This window comes from Podarcis cretensis (genome assembly GCF_951804945.1).
Source record: "Podarcis cretensis genome assembly, chromosome: Z".
NCBI classification, from domain to species: domain Eukaryota; kingdom Metazoa; phylum Chordata; class Lepidosauria; order Squamata; family Lacertidae; genus Podarcis; species Podarcis cretensis.
The window spans coordinates 31,069,642-31,083,566 of record NC_137184.1 but is presented as its reverse complement, the minus strand read 5'-3'; positions in this window follow the sequence as shown (position 1 = coordinate 31,083,566).

Genomic DNA, 13,925 nt, shown 5'->3' with positions numbered 1-13,925 from the left:
CCTTCAGAATGGAGAGGTTTGATCTTCTTGCAGTCCATGGGACTCTAATGCAAATACAGACAATAATAATACAGATATAAAATCCTTTGACTCAATACACAACACTAAACATACCAACACATCCCTCTCAATCCAGGCAAACACATTCAAGGAGCACATAAAGCTGTGATGTAAGGCCAAGGAGGCATGCGGCCTGGGAAAAGAGGGTGTGGCTATAGAAGGACTGTAACTTATGGAAAATCCCAAGGGCCAGATAGGAGGGACATTTGGCCTCCAGGCCTGAGGTTCCCTACCCCTCCTACAAAGCTTCAACCCAAGAAATTATTTGATTGAACCAATTTTTTTCCACTGGTGAATACCCTACCTAGGTAAGTGCCTTCTCACTTCTACCTTATACTATTGTCTTTGGAACCTGACCTTTCGCCTGCCTTGGATACTACCTGTCTGTGGCTATTTCAGATCTATGTTCTTTGCAGAAACAAAGACCCTTGTCTACCCTGAATCATGTGATTTTCCTCTGGCCTCATTTGGGCTCATAACTGGGCTGCCTCCAGACCTTGAAAATGTGACCACTTATGTCCTTATCCCCACTGGGATAAGTTCAATAGAAAGGAATTAACTACACTCTACATCAGACTTTGGGCAGTGTCTTTTTGGAGTGTCTTTTTGGAGAAGTTAAAAGGAAATGATTGTTTTTGGTGATCTTCAGTTTGGCTGGTGAGATGTGAAGTCGCAATACAGCCAGAATTTCCTGGACATACACAGAATGCTGCAGTCAGAAGCAGTGTCTGGGTGGAAATTGGCAAAATGTCCAGGAAAAACCAGATGTATGGCAACCCGTGTTGGTTTTTGCCGATTTCCCTTAAAAATAGCTCAGAAAACGTCAATTGTTTTTGCGATGTTGCCACAAAAAGCTGAACAACTTTTGTGTCTGGATTTTCAGTTTTTGATATATGGCAACTCTGTTTGAAGCATATATTGTGGTAGGAATACACATCTGACAGTAGGACTATAAAGAACATGTATACCAACAACAAACTTCTAAAAGGTATTGTTTAATAATTAACATTGGCTTATCACATATTTAGTATAATCAACATCACTATTCAGCACACTGTTTGGATTCCAGTAAAGAACAAATTATAACCTCATACAACAGTTTATCTCCAGTGCATATCCAGCGCCGCTAGTTCGTATGTTCCGCTTTAATTGCAAATTACCGTATTTTTCGCTCTATAAGACACACCAGACCACAAGACGCACCTAGTTTTTGGAGGAGGAAAACAAGAAAAAAAATATTCTGAATCTCAGAAGCCAGAACAGCAAGAGGGATCGCTGCACAGTGAAAGCAGCAATTCCTCTTGCTGTTCTGGCTTCTGGGATAGCTGCACAGCCTGCATTTGCTCCATAAGACGCACACACATTTCCCCTTACTTTTTAGGAGGGGAAAAGTGAGTCTTATAGAGCAAAAAATACAGTTAATTGCAAATCTTCCTCTTCCAATGGTCAACTTTCAGTATTCCTCAGCCCACGTTGTTGCTAGTAAACTATGTGCTGCAATCAATATTTGTGGTGCCCAAACAGTAAAAGCTCACCCCATCTGATTTTTAACACACCCCAAGAGCATTGTTGCAGGGTTTAATTATAATTCAGAGTCTGTTATTGCATTGATCAATTGACTAATTCCCTCCCTCCAATAATCTTTTTTATACAGCATTTTATTAATTTGTAGTAAAATAACATCAATCAATTCCAACAAAAACTGTAGAGTATTACATGCTTATTTGGATCACCTATAAAAATAAAATTTGAGCAGGAGTAGTGTCAAGTAAGTGAGTCCTTGAATGCATCATGAAGACATCCTGACTTTGTGGATAGCATCTCCATACGTAAGCATGAGTGGCTTGATTTCTTATATTAATGCTGCTTCTGTTGACATAGGGGAGATATAAGGACAAAGCTTATCAAAATTATTATGTTTAGCTTGACCTTTAACAGGTCTTCTTTAACCAGGCTGTGACTCCATCAAAATTGGGTAAAAGTGCTTCTAACTTTCCCAACACATGTCTGACCGTCACCTAGGAAACATTTTTTACATTTTAACAGACCTTTTCATCATGCCAAGTTGCTTGGAAATAGACCCCCATTTTATATTGAAGAGGGCTGGGATGCTCTTTGGAGGCAGAAATACCATACCTGGTCCATCAGTGGCATTTCCCAGTGTCTCTCGTTGGACAGTCTTGACTACAACATACCCCACAAAAGATTTTTGAACATAAATAACCTCTTTGAGTCTATTATTACCCTACCTTAGGGAACTGCTTGGATTTGCTTGGGGGTAGGGAGTGTAGAGGGGGTAGAGACAGCCTATCCTGAATTAACTGGATTTCAGCAAAGCAAGAGGGAAGCCACATGGCTGGTAGAGAGGCCTATGAATGGGCCAATGGTTCCTCCTGCCCGTCCATCCATCCGTCCACCCCTCCCCTCCCCAATGTACATGACTTGCTATCTCATTGCACATTTTCCATTAATAAGGGCATGGTGAGAGTGATGTGCAATGTGCAAGGTGGGGTGGGGGTGGGGGAAGGGAGAAGAGAATAAAAACTGCTGTAAATTATTCATTGCCAATATCATTATGTGTCATAACAGTGTGTCTGCGATTGGGGGCGGGGGGGGGGGCGGGGAGAGCGCTCGCGTGGCAAGGCCGGAAAAGCTCATCGTAGGCTGCACAATGGCAGAGAGCTGATTAAATATTGATAGTCTCTAATTGGCTACAGGGTTTCAGGATGGCCGGGTCTTTGTTGGGATCATTTGTATTCCTGCTTTGAAAATGGGGAGAGAGAGGAAGAAAAAGGCACAGAGAAAGCCAACATTTTCATGTTTGGGCATCCTACACTCCCTCCTCCTCCTCTCTCCCAGCCCTCCCCTTCCCCTGGCATGCATGAATTAGCATGGCCTGTGCCTCTCCTGGTTAGCTATGCTGCCGATGTGCTGTGCTGATGCACTGCTACTAAGGCCTCTGGGCAATGGAACCAAACCTGCAGAAAAAAAGGAAGTTGCTGCCCTTGCATTCTGTTCTTCCCCTCTGGCCTATGGGCAGTTTGTTCTTTGAACCCTGCAGCTTCCATATCCCCATTGTGACCTGGCTTAGTGGCTTTGGGAGCTGATGAAGAGAAGGACCATAATAGCTCAGCACATAAATAATTGTCATGCAGTCAGAGTCTCAAGTTAAAAGAGGGGTGGGAACATTTTTCAGCCTGAGGGCTACATTCTCTTCCAGGCAATATTCCAGGGGCCACATGGCAGTGGTGAGAGGGGCCAGAGACAGAAGTGGGTGGAGCAATGAAGACACAGCAGGCCAGTTTAGACACTCGCACCCCCCCCTCCTCTGTCCTCCATCCAGGCAAGCAGAGATTCCAGGAAGGCAAAAACCAGGGTATAAACCAGTGCTGTGGTCCGAGGATTTTTCCAAGGGCATTGAGGGCCATATTTCAACCCCAGGCATGAAGGTTGGAAAGCAGGTGATGAGGATGACCTCTGCAGCAGGCAGGCTGCCAGCCAGCCGGTGTCAAGCAGACAAAGTTGAGCTAAATGGACCAATTTTTGTTGTTGTTGTTTAGTTGTGACTCTTCGTGACCCCATGGACCAGAGCACACCAGGCACTCCTGTCTTCACTGCCTCCCGCAGTTTGGTCAAACTCATGTTGGTAGCTTCAAGAACGCAGTCCAACCATCTCGTCCTCTGTCACCCCCTTCTCCTTGTGCCCTCCATCTTTCCCAACATCAGGGTCTTTTCCAGGGAGTCTTCTCTTCTCAAGAGGTGGCCAAAGTATTGGAGCCTCAGCTTCAGGATTTGTCCTTCCAGGGAGCACTCAGGGCTGATTTCCTTCAGAATGGATAGGTCTTGCAGTCCATGGGACTCTCAAGAGTCTCCTCCAGCACCATAATTCAAAAGCATCAATTCTTTGGCGATCAGCCTTCTTTATGGTCCAGCTCTCACTTCCATACATCAATACTCTCACTGCCTCCATTTCTTCCCCTTCTGTTTGTCAGGAGGTGATGGAAACAGTGGCCATGGTCTTAGTTTTTTTGATGTTGAGCTTCAGACCATATTTTGCGCTCTCCTCTTTCACCTTCAGTAGTCATATTTGATATTTGGCAATTTCTTATTCTCTCTAATATGCAACATCTTAAGGGTGCCCAGGATAGATTATTCACCTGTTGTGCAAGCTCAGTTTGTGACTTCTGTTAAAGTAGTATGTAGGATGGGCAGTGGGTATTTTCCCATGTCAAGGGGATTAATTGACAGCCTTGCCAAACCACCTCATTTATACTAGCCACTCCCCCCCTTCTTTCTTTTAGTGACACATATTCATTTTTAATGCACTGGCAGCCTCGTACCTAGCATTGCTTGGGTATTCAAGAAGAAACACAAAAACCTCTGCAGTTTTGAAATTAGTGGTTAAAATAAGTGCAGTTTTTGAAAGGTTGAGTCCCCCATCTTGATCCAAAATGACACCCAGTTGTATCTAAACATAGCCAAAAACCTGCTCCTTCATTTCAGGAACTGTCATGCACATAAGAAGTATCCAATCAGACAAAAGAATCAACCATAAACCCACATTTTTCTAAATATATAGGAGATACACTTATGTACCCATCACCTCCCAACAACAACAATTATTAAGAAGAAGAATGAATTCTAATTCAGCATTGTCTAGACTGAGTTTTCTCCTCACCCTGTAATTTGATGGGGGTTTTTAAAAAAAAGTTTTTAAACTTAATTGTAAGATGTGTAAAAACTGCCTTGTGCCAGGTGGCCTAGTGGACATTCCTTACCTGACCTCCCATCAGCAGCATTGCTACAGCTTACTGAGAGGAGGAAGGTGAGGCAGTAGCAAGACTGGCATAGTGCAAAGGCACTGGTGAAGCCAAAGCCTGTTGTTGCAGTCACATTGCACTCACCACCTTAACCCTCCCAGCGAGCCACAGTGATGCTGGTGATAGGAGGTCAGGAAAGTGTCCTTGCCTCGCCGCAGACCTCTACTGCGCAGAACTCAAGACAATTTCTCTTTCTGGAGGGTCCAGATCACTACTTGAATACAGTGGTACCTTGGTTTGTGAACTTAATCCGTTCCAGAAGTCCATTCTTAAACCAAAGCATTCTTAAACCAAGATGTGCTTTCCCATAGCAGCAGGGGACTCAATTTACAAATGGAACACATTCAACATGTTCTGCTTCCAAGGCAAAGTTCACAAACCAAAACACCTGCTTCTGGGTTTGCAGCATTCTTAATCCAAGTTGTTCATAAACTAAGCTGTTTTTAAACCAAGGTACCACTGTACAGGGCTCACGTGGCCCAGATATATACAGTGGTACCTTGGGTTACAGACGCTTCAGGTTACATATGCTTTAGGTTACAGACTCCGCTAACCCAGAAATACTACCTTGGTTTAAGAACTTTGCTTCAGGATGAGAACAGAAATTGTGCTCCGGCAGTACGGCGGCAGCGGGAGGTTCCATTAGCTAAAGTGGTACCTCAGGTTAAGAACAGTTTCAGGTTAAGAACAGACCTCCGGAACAAATTAAGTTCTTAACCCAAGGTACCACTGTACTGGAGCCTTCCTTATGTTGCAAGTCCTTTGTAGCATCTTTTTACACACACACACACACACACATACAGAGAGAGAGAGAGAGAGAGAGAGAGAGTGTGCAAAAAGTTGAGGTTTGAATAGGGATGTTTGTTTTCCCTGGTTATTATTTGTTCATGAATTTATTTACCATTTGGTGGGGGTGGAAACACAACTCAGACTCCTCTGTGCATGCACTCCCTGCCCTCTGGCATGAAAAGGAGCTCGCTTCAAAGGGAATGGAAGCACTGTGTCTCTGGTGGGGGCTACCACATGGGGAAATCAAAAACAAATGACTGATTGATTACTAGCAAGAAGCTACGCAGAGACGAGGAATAGCGGGACTGGGTTTATTCAAAAGGGGAGCAACCCCTCTCAGAGGCTAAACTTGCTTAAATTTTTCATTAAAGAGAATCTTTTCAATACACAAAATGAGCCCAGCTGCTCCTCCTCACACACCCTTTCCTCTTAGGCATTCTCGTGGAATATGGGCAGGATGTTATTCCTGCCAACAGGTGCAGTCTGCACACTGTTGACTCCTACCACCAACTTATGGGGAAGGGACTTGAGCTCATTGGTGGAGCTGCATGTAAGAGGGCCCAGATTCAACCCCTGGCATCTCCAGGTGGGGCTGGGAGAGACCCCATCTGGAAGCCCAGAACCGTGAGTAAAGGCCATGCTGGCCAGGATTGATGTGACCTGGCATCCCACAATATCTGGAGGGCCACATTTCCCACCCCAACCTAGAGTAATGTGTCAGTGTAGCAGTATGGATTTATATTTGTTTTCCCAGAAGGCACCACTGTATTAAAGGATGAGGCAGCTTAAGCCTTTTCCCCTCTGGCTATTTTTCTACTCAGAATTCTCCCTCCCTGCTTTTCTCCTCATGGGGGAAATGCAGGTGGAGGGAAGAGAATACTGAGTGGAACAATTTCTAGAGGGGAAATGGTTAAGCCACCACCTTCACTACTGTTCCAGTGCTCAAAGTTGCAGCTTCCTGAAGCTGCTTTCCAAGCTGTGAAGCAAAGCAAGAGTTCAAGCAGGAAGTAAGGCCAGCTGTGAGGGAAGCTGGGCACTATTCAGGGTGGACATTTAGTGCATGCACAAGCCACAAATTTAGTTTGGACCCTGATTCAGTGCTTTGGAAAAGAGCACGATTTGGTCATGCTTTGGAAGCTGTTCAATTCAGCTCAGCTCAGGGTCCTAATGTAAATCCCAATTCAGAGAAATGAAGCTTTGTGCCTCTCTTGTTTACATTTCAGTAATAGAAAATTGGCTATAACTTTTTTTCTTTTTGACAGAAGTGAGTTAAACTTGCAGGCATAATACTCACTCCTGGCTTAACGAGGCCTGTCAATAAGGGCGTGTCAAGTTATAGACAAAAAGTCCAGGGTTGGTGTTGTCTTTGCACTTAACACCTTTAGATGTTGATTCCCCATGCTCCCCCTCCTCCTCCTCCTCCTCCTCCTCTTCTTCTTCTTCTTCTTCTTCTTCTTCTTCTTCTTCTTCTTCGTCACAGAATTAGATAGCTCTGCAGGTACTGAAGTCACTTCTGAGAGGATGCATCCAGGCAATTTTCAGAAAGATAGTTGCAGTACTTGTTCCAGAAGAGCAAGCTGTACAAGTCTGATGTGGCAAAAATAAGGATTTAATTTCCCCATATGTTTTGTGGGCAAATGGTATGAAAATATCATACATTGCAGAGGTAACCCTAGGTAAGAAACCTGCTAAATGACAGAGAAACAGGTCCAAGGGTACTATGTACCATTAACAGTTTTCTTGGTGTGGGAGTGGGTTTTGAATATAATGGGATTTGCTTCCCTACTTGTGGTCTTGTGAGCAATGGTTTTATTATGAAAATGGTATGCTGTGGAGGTGATCCTTATCTGAGAGATGTTGTTTGCAGATGATGCAGCCTTGACAGCACACTCTGAGGAAGCTGCACAGAGAGACTCATCAACCATTTTGCCCAAGCCTGCATGGAGTTTGGCCTTACCATCAGCCTGACGAAGGCCAACATCCTGAGTCAGGACGTCGTCAGCACTCCATGCATCAGCATTGGTAACCCACACGCTGGAGGTGGTAGACAATTTTGCTTCCTAGGTTTCACTATAACCAGAAATCTTTCCACTGATGCTGAGCTAGACAAGCCTGCTACAGCAATGGCTCACCTCTCCAAATGGGTGCGGGAGAATGTGATGCCAACATCCTGGCAACATCAGACCTGCCGTGTGGGAATCCGTTGCAGACAACTGCAGTGCCTGGAGGCAGGCAGTCAAGTCATGTATCCATAGCAGTGACCAGAGGAGGAATGATCACTGGGATAAGCACAGAGAGAAGAAACGCTATGATGCACCTGCAGTAGCGCAGCCCGATGCCTTCATCTGTCCCAGCTGCAATAAAACATGCCTCTCCCATATTGGTCTCTACAGCCACAGCAGGCGCTGTATCCTTCCAAGAGCTTGACCTCACTCCCAAAGGCACACTCCTCCATTATCTCCTGGGACAGACAAATGCCGGCATAGTCCCTAAGACAATAACCACCCAGTTTTCAAAATGATTCATGCAGGGACTAGGAAGCTCTGAAGAATGAAAAGAACAGCTATAGACTTGTGTTGTGCTCAGTTGGCACCAAATGGAAGTGCAAAGTAGATTTGGACAGTAGTAAACCTGGCACAAAGGCAGAGGGATCTGTTTTGCTCCAACTGGTCATTGTGTTGTCCAGATAACTTGGAAAGTTCATTTTTAAAAGTAACTATTTCTAGTTCAAGTTCAGCATGATCTATGATTCTGTGTCCAGAAGGGAAGTAATCCTAGTTCATGTTCACCCCTTTGATGGTAGTAGGACTTACTCCTGGGGTTGTTTTGGGATGGAGGTTTCTAGCAAAGCGGTGTCTTCTTGGGGTGTGGGGAGGGGGCGATTCCTTCGCACTGTCTTCTTCTTCCTCTCCGTCCCTTGTGATCATAGGGGTACTGTCCTTTGGGTCTTGCCAAAATAAATATTGAAGCAGAATCCTAACCACCATCTTCCTATGTTTCCTTCTTCTTTATGCAGTTTTTAAAGGAACAACTAACTGTCATTATATTGCATAACTAGCTTTTCTAACATTTCCAAATACACGGAAAACAATCTTTTCCCAAAAGGACAAAGGTGGGGACGGAAATGGACAGGGGGGGAAAGGGATTCAGAGAGGGGAAGGTCAGACTCTGGTGCCAATGTTTAAATCTTGTTTCATCTATGAATGAGATGCTAAATATTTCCAGGTCTAGACCACTTGAGAGTCTTTAAAAGTCACTTTCCATGTTTCATAAAATATATATATGGTGCAACCCCCTCTGTAGCTGCTGTGCCACATGGCAGATGAATTGTCCTACCCAGTAGCTCCCTGATTCTATTAATTTATTTAACAAGATACAAAAAGGCCCCTTCATCTCCGTAACCTAATCCAGGAGCTGTTGTAGGGAAACCATTAAATAATCATGATAAACAAGAATTAAATAATAAAAATAATTGAAACAAATTCCATTCCAGGGAAGACACCTGCCCCTCCCTCCCAGCAGTCTGTTACAATTTCACAGCAAAGAGGAATTTATTTCCCTGCAATAAACCAGTTTTACCAGGCAGGAAATAGGACTCAACAGAATGCTTCATTTTCTTTCCTTTTATGAATGTTGGGTGAAAGATGAAGGCCACTCTGGTGTTCAGAATCAGAAGGATTAACGTTGCAATCTTCTGTGGCTATACAGAAGTAAGTACCATAGAGTTTAATGGAGTTTACTCCCATGTAAAAGTGCAAAAAAATCCTCTATATTATTCATCTCACTATCCAATGTGATGTAATTTACATAATAATTTATGAAAATTACATTATCCGTATGTTATTCTTTTTCTTTCTTTTTAAATAATTTTTTTATTCATTTCCACATTTTTATACACATTCTCTCTGTCACATATATCCAACTGCAAGGTTTTCTGAACCTTCTGACTTCTTCCCCTCCCTTCCATGGGTTCTTAAATTTAAAAGAAAAAAACTTTTTTTTTTTTGCATCTTATACTTTTTCCAACTATTATGTATCCCTAATTTATCACAATCAGTTTCACATAACAAATGCCATTACAACGCTGCCAATGATTTTAACTGTTTACATTGTTTTTTTAAATAAACTACAAATTTACTCCATTCTCTAGTAAATACTTGGTCTTCTTGGTTTCCGATCTTCCCCGTCAGTTTCGCCATTTCTACATAGTCCATCAATTTTGTCTGCCATTCTTCCTTTGTTGGTAATGCTTCTTCTTTCACTCTTTGGGCTAGGAACATTCTCAGCACTGCCGTTGCATACATAAAAAGTCTTTTGTCCTCTCTTGGCACTTCCTCCCCTATTAAACCTAAAAGAAAGGCTTCTGGTTTTTTAACAAATGTATTTTTAAACATTTTCTTTAATTCATTATAAATCATTTCCCAGAAGTCTTTTACCTTACAACATGAGCACTACATATAGAAAAAAGTACCTTCTTTCTCTTTACATTTCCAGCACATATTTGATTTAGTTTTATACATTTTTGCAATCTTACTTGGTGTTAGGTACCAACGATACATCATTTTCATATAATTTTCTTTCAGTGCACAGCATGCTGTAAATTTGATTCCTTTCCATAACTTTTCCCATGATGAAAGTTTAAATGTATGGGATAGAATAGCATACGGATAACAGGGGACATTATCCATATGTTATCTACCCCATTCGTGTCAGTGCAGAAGACATACAATGCAAAAATGGGGAAACCACAACTGGTTATGTGCCACTTGTGAACTGAAAGCAACAACAACAATGAGTACCTGTTGTATTTGCTGGGTTGATTTCCATTCCAGGCATGGGACAAATAAGTGAACGTTGGATGGTTTCTGCTCTCCATTTGTGCTTTTGTCAGAATTTTCCCTACTGCATACATTGCCTGCCCCCATTCCAGTCCAACTTGTCCATGGTTTGGTGAAGAAACCCAATTGAACTCAACTCAACTCTAGACATTGGGCCAGTGATCTATAAAAAGAGCCTCATGTGGGGTTTTTAAAGGGGTTATGCAGTAACAGCACTTCTTTTTGTTGTTCTTGTGAAAAAGTGTGACACTTACTGTAACAACTACATGGTGAATACCGGCATCTCTCTCTCTCTTGGTTAAAAAGTGTGGCACTTACTGGAACTACTTCATGTTGAGTACCGGCAGCCATTTTTCTAGGGCGGGGGGAGCACTGGCCTCATGGTCATCATGGTGGCCCTGAAGTCCCAAACCACCTCTGTCAAGGAGCCCTTAGTGTGAATGCTGAAGCCCCCAAGGAAAATTGCCCTGGGGTTGTCCAACATCACACCCAAGACCTGCTTCTGCCAGCACATGGAGAGTCCATTATCAGGTCTCTTTTACACATGCTCTGTCTCACTGGCCCAAAATTAGATGAGATCCCTCAAGTCCTGTAGCAGAGTGGAAGGGTTTCTTGGAGAGAGAAATGGGATCCCTGTGGGTGATAGATTGTAAACTACTTTTTCATGAGACTCTCTCTGAACGGTGTACAAAATAACATTGTGTAACGCTGTGAATAAAACACAGCTAAAATCCAGCCAATCAATAAAAAAAAAAATACACTGGTAAAAAAACAGTGATGAAATTAGTAAAACTTTTAAACTAACATTTTATTAGAAGAATTTCATTTATAAAAAAAGAGCGAGGGGAAAAAAAGAGTGAGAATGGAAAGAAAGGGGGGGGGAATAATATATTACAATATATTAAGTACAGGTGTGTATATTCTTCTCATCCTAATACACATATAATTGTCAATAGCCTAATATACTCATTCCAAATATCATTGTGTTTTATCTAAAGAAAGTCTGCATCTATAAGCTGTCCGGTCATATGTTGCAAATGTCATGTCATCAAGCCATTGATTAAGGGGAATCATATCTCTCTTTTACCAATTAATCAGTATCAATCTCTGGGCCACCATTAGGGTGTGTAGAATCCATTTTTACTGTCCTGTTCTCAGTTTCCATACAAAATTCAAGACAAGAGCATATTCATCTCTGGAAATCTTTTAAAACAAGCATAAACTAAATTATATGTGTGGGTAGGCTTGCTGAAATAATAACAATAAAGTTTTCATCAGGCGTGACTTTTTAATTTCAACAGGCATTTTAGATGTGTTTTTCTGATATCATAGTTACTTTTAACCATTTTTTAAAAAATCAATATTTTATTCCTATTGTATACCCCATTAGAAACTACAGGTTGTACCCAGTACTGGCCCTACTATGTACAAGGCCTGATGAAATGTCTCTGGGCTCATCCACACTTCCTATTGCTTGTGCCTAAAAAACACAAGTCCAAACAGTTTTCTGAGTGGGTCTGAGCGGTTTCCCCCTTGCCATGTTCCATTCCTAGGGAAAACCCACTCTTTAGTGCTAAACTGCAACAAACGTCAATCCGGAGAAAAGCTGAATTGCCGTTTGCTCCGATTAAGCGCTAAAGAGCGGATTTCTCTGAGGGAAAGAAGCGGGATAAGAGGAATTGTGGACAAGCCCCCAAGTTTCTTTCTGCTCTAATTATACACTCCTTTTGTTCATTTTCCTTCAGTAAAGTATCACCAGGATTTCTTTTCACTCCAGAGTGCATCTGTGTTATTTGAGCGACTTTGCTAAAAGAGACAGCCCTTTGTTATTAAGCAATTTATTAATTATCAAAATAAAGCAATGATGGTGACTCGCTCCCAACCTTCCAGTCTGGGCTGGCGCTGCACTGAATATCCTGGGTGGAATCAGAGCAACCCCACAAAGCTCAGCCTTCCCAGGTTTTGATAATACATGCCAGGTTGGCCCCCTCACCCACATTTTTATGGCAAGGAAATCCGTATTTATATGCAAAAGCAGCATACATGTTGAAGTAGTAAGCAGCAACAGCAACTATTTGAATGACAGGCTAGAAATACCCTTTTTTTTAAAAAAAGCAAGCAAACTGGCCTCAGGAGCCTGCTGTTCCTTTGGAATCCATTCTGTGGGGCAGCCACACTCTGACATATGGGATGCCTACTGTATTTTCTGGGGCCCTGACCTTCGAGAGTGACAGTCTTTTGAAGCAGGGACATCTGGCTGCAGATATTTGAAATGCCTTGCATTTAGACGGGCAGCCACGATTCCAGGCTTCCTCTAGAGTCTCCCATTGTTGGATATCTGTCCTAACCCCACTCGGTGCCATGCATACACTAACCCTACGCAGTGCATATTTAGGGCTCATTTGCCAACGATGGGTCCTTTCTTTCTCCCTCTGCCTTTTAATCCTCCCGTGAGCTAAGAGAACAGGAGCCAAAGAACAAAAAGCGAAAGCCAGAATGAAAAGAGGATTTCCTCCCAATCTGCGCTTTATCGCCACGGCAGAAATTCATTCCCATAATCAATTTGACAGGTGTGCAACCGTTTGCAGAGTTGGGGGTGCGAGGGCGAGTGTTCAAGCGGGGAGTGCCGCAAACCTGCTTTCTTCCAGCGGGCCGCCAAGTGCACCCGGCTCCGGTTATTAGAGATGACAGGCACACCTGCTGTCTCTGAAGCCCTGCAATTAAAGCTGCTTTGAGGTCCCAGGAAGTGACCGCATTAGAGAAGCCCCCCCTCCCGTCTGCCAGCTTCTTAGCATATTACCAGTGTCATTAGTGTACCAGCGGGCGGAGGGCATCGCTGTGACCCGCGCTCCTTTCTCCCACTCAGGAGGGGATGCAAAGTGACTTTTAAAGAGGGAGACTGCTTTCTTCCCCCCCACTTAGAAGTGGTTGAGCTCCTCGGGGTGGCGGGGTGGGGGGGGGGAGGAGAAACGAGTGCACCAGAATTCATTGGCAAAAGGGAGATAACTTGGCTACACTCGTCCCTTCCCAGTTCTTGGGAACACAAGGAAAGTGCTGCTGGATATCGCCGTGGGGGTGGGTGGGTGGGAAATTGTTGAAGTCCTTGAGCTCCTTGTGCTTTGGTGGACACTTTCATGCTTCAGGGGTGCGGGGGGAGGAATTCTATCTAAAGGCAAACTTTCCTAATCTGCACTTTCCAAAATTATACATGAATCATCCTTCTGCATTCAAACTTCTCTGAATTCCTTGCTGCAGTTCTCCAGCCAAGTATATACTGAGATAAAGTGTGCATAAAAATTCTTAAACATCATTCTACAGAACATACATCAAGAAAGGTTGCTTCACGAGAAGTAAAACACGCATGGCTCCATTCCAGTACCCTCACCCCCGCAACTACCTTGAGGGGGGCTGCCCCATA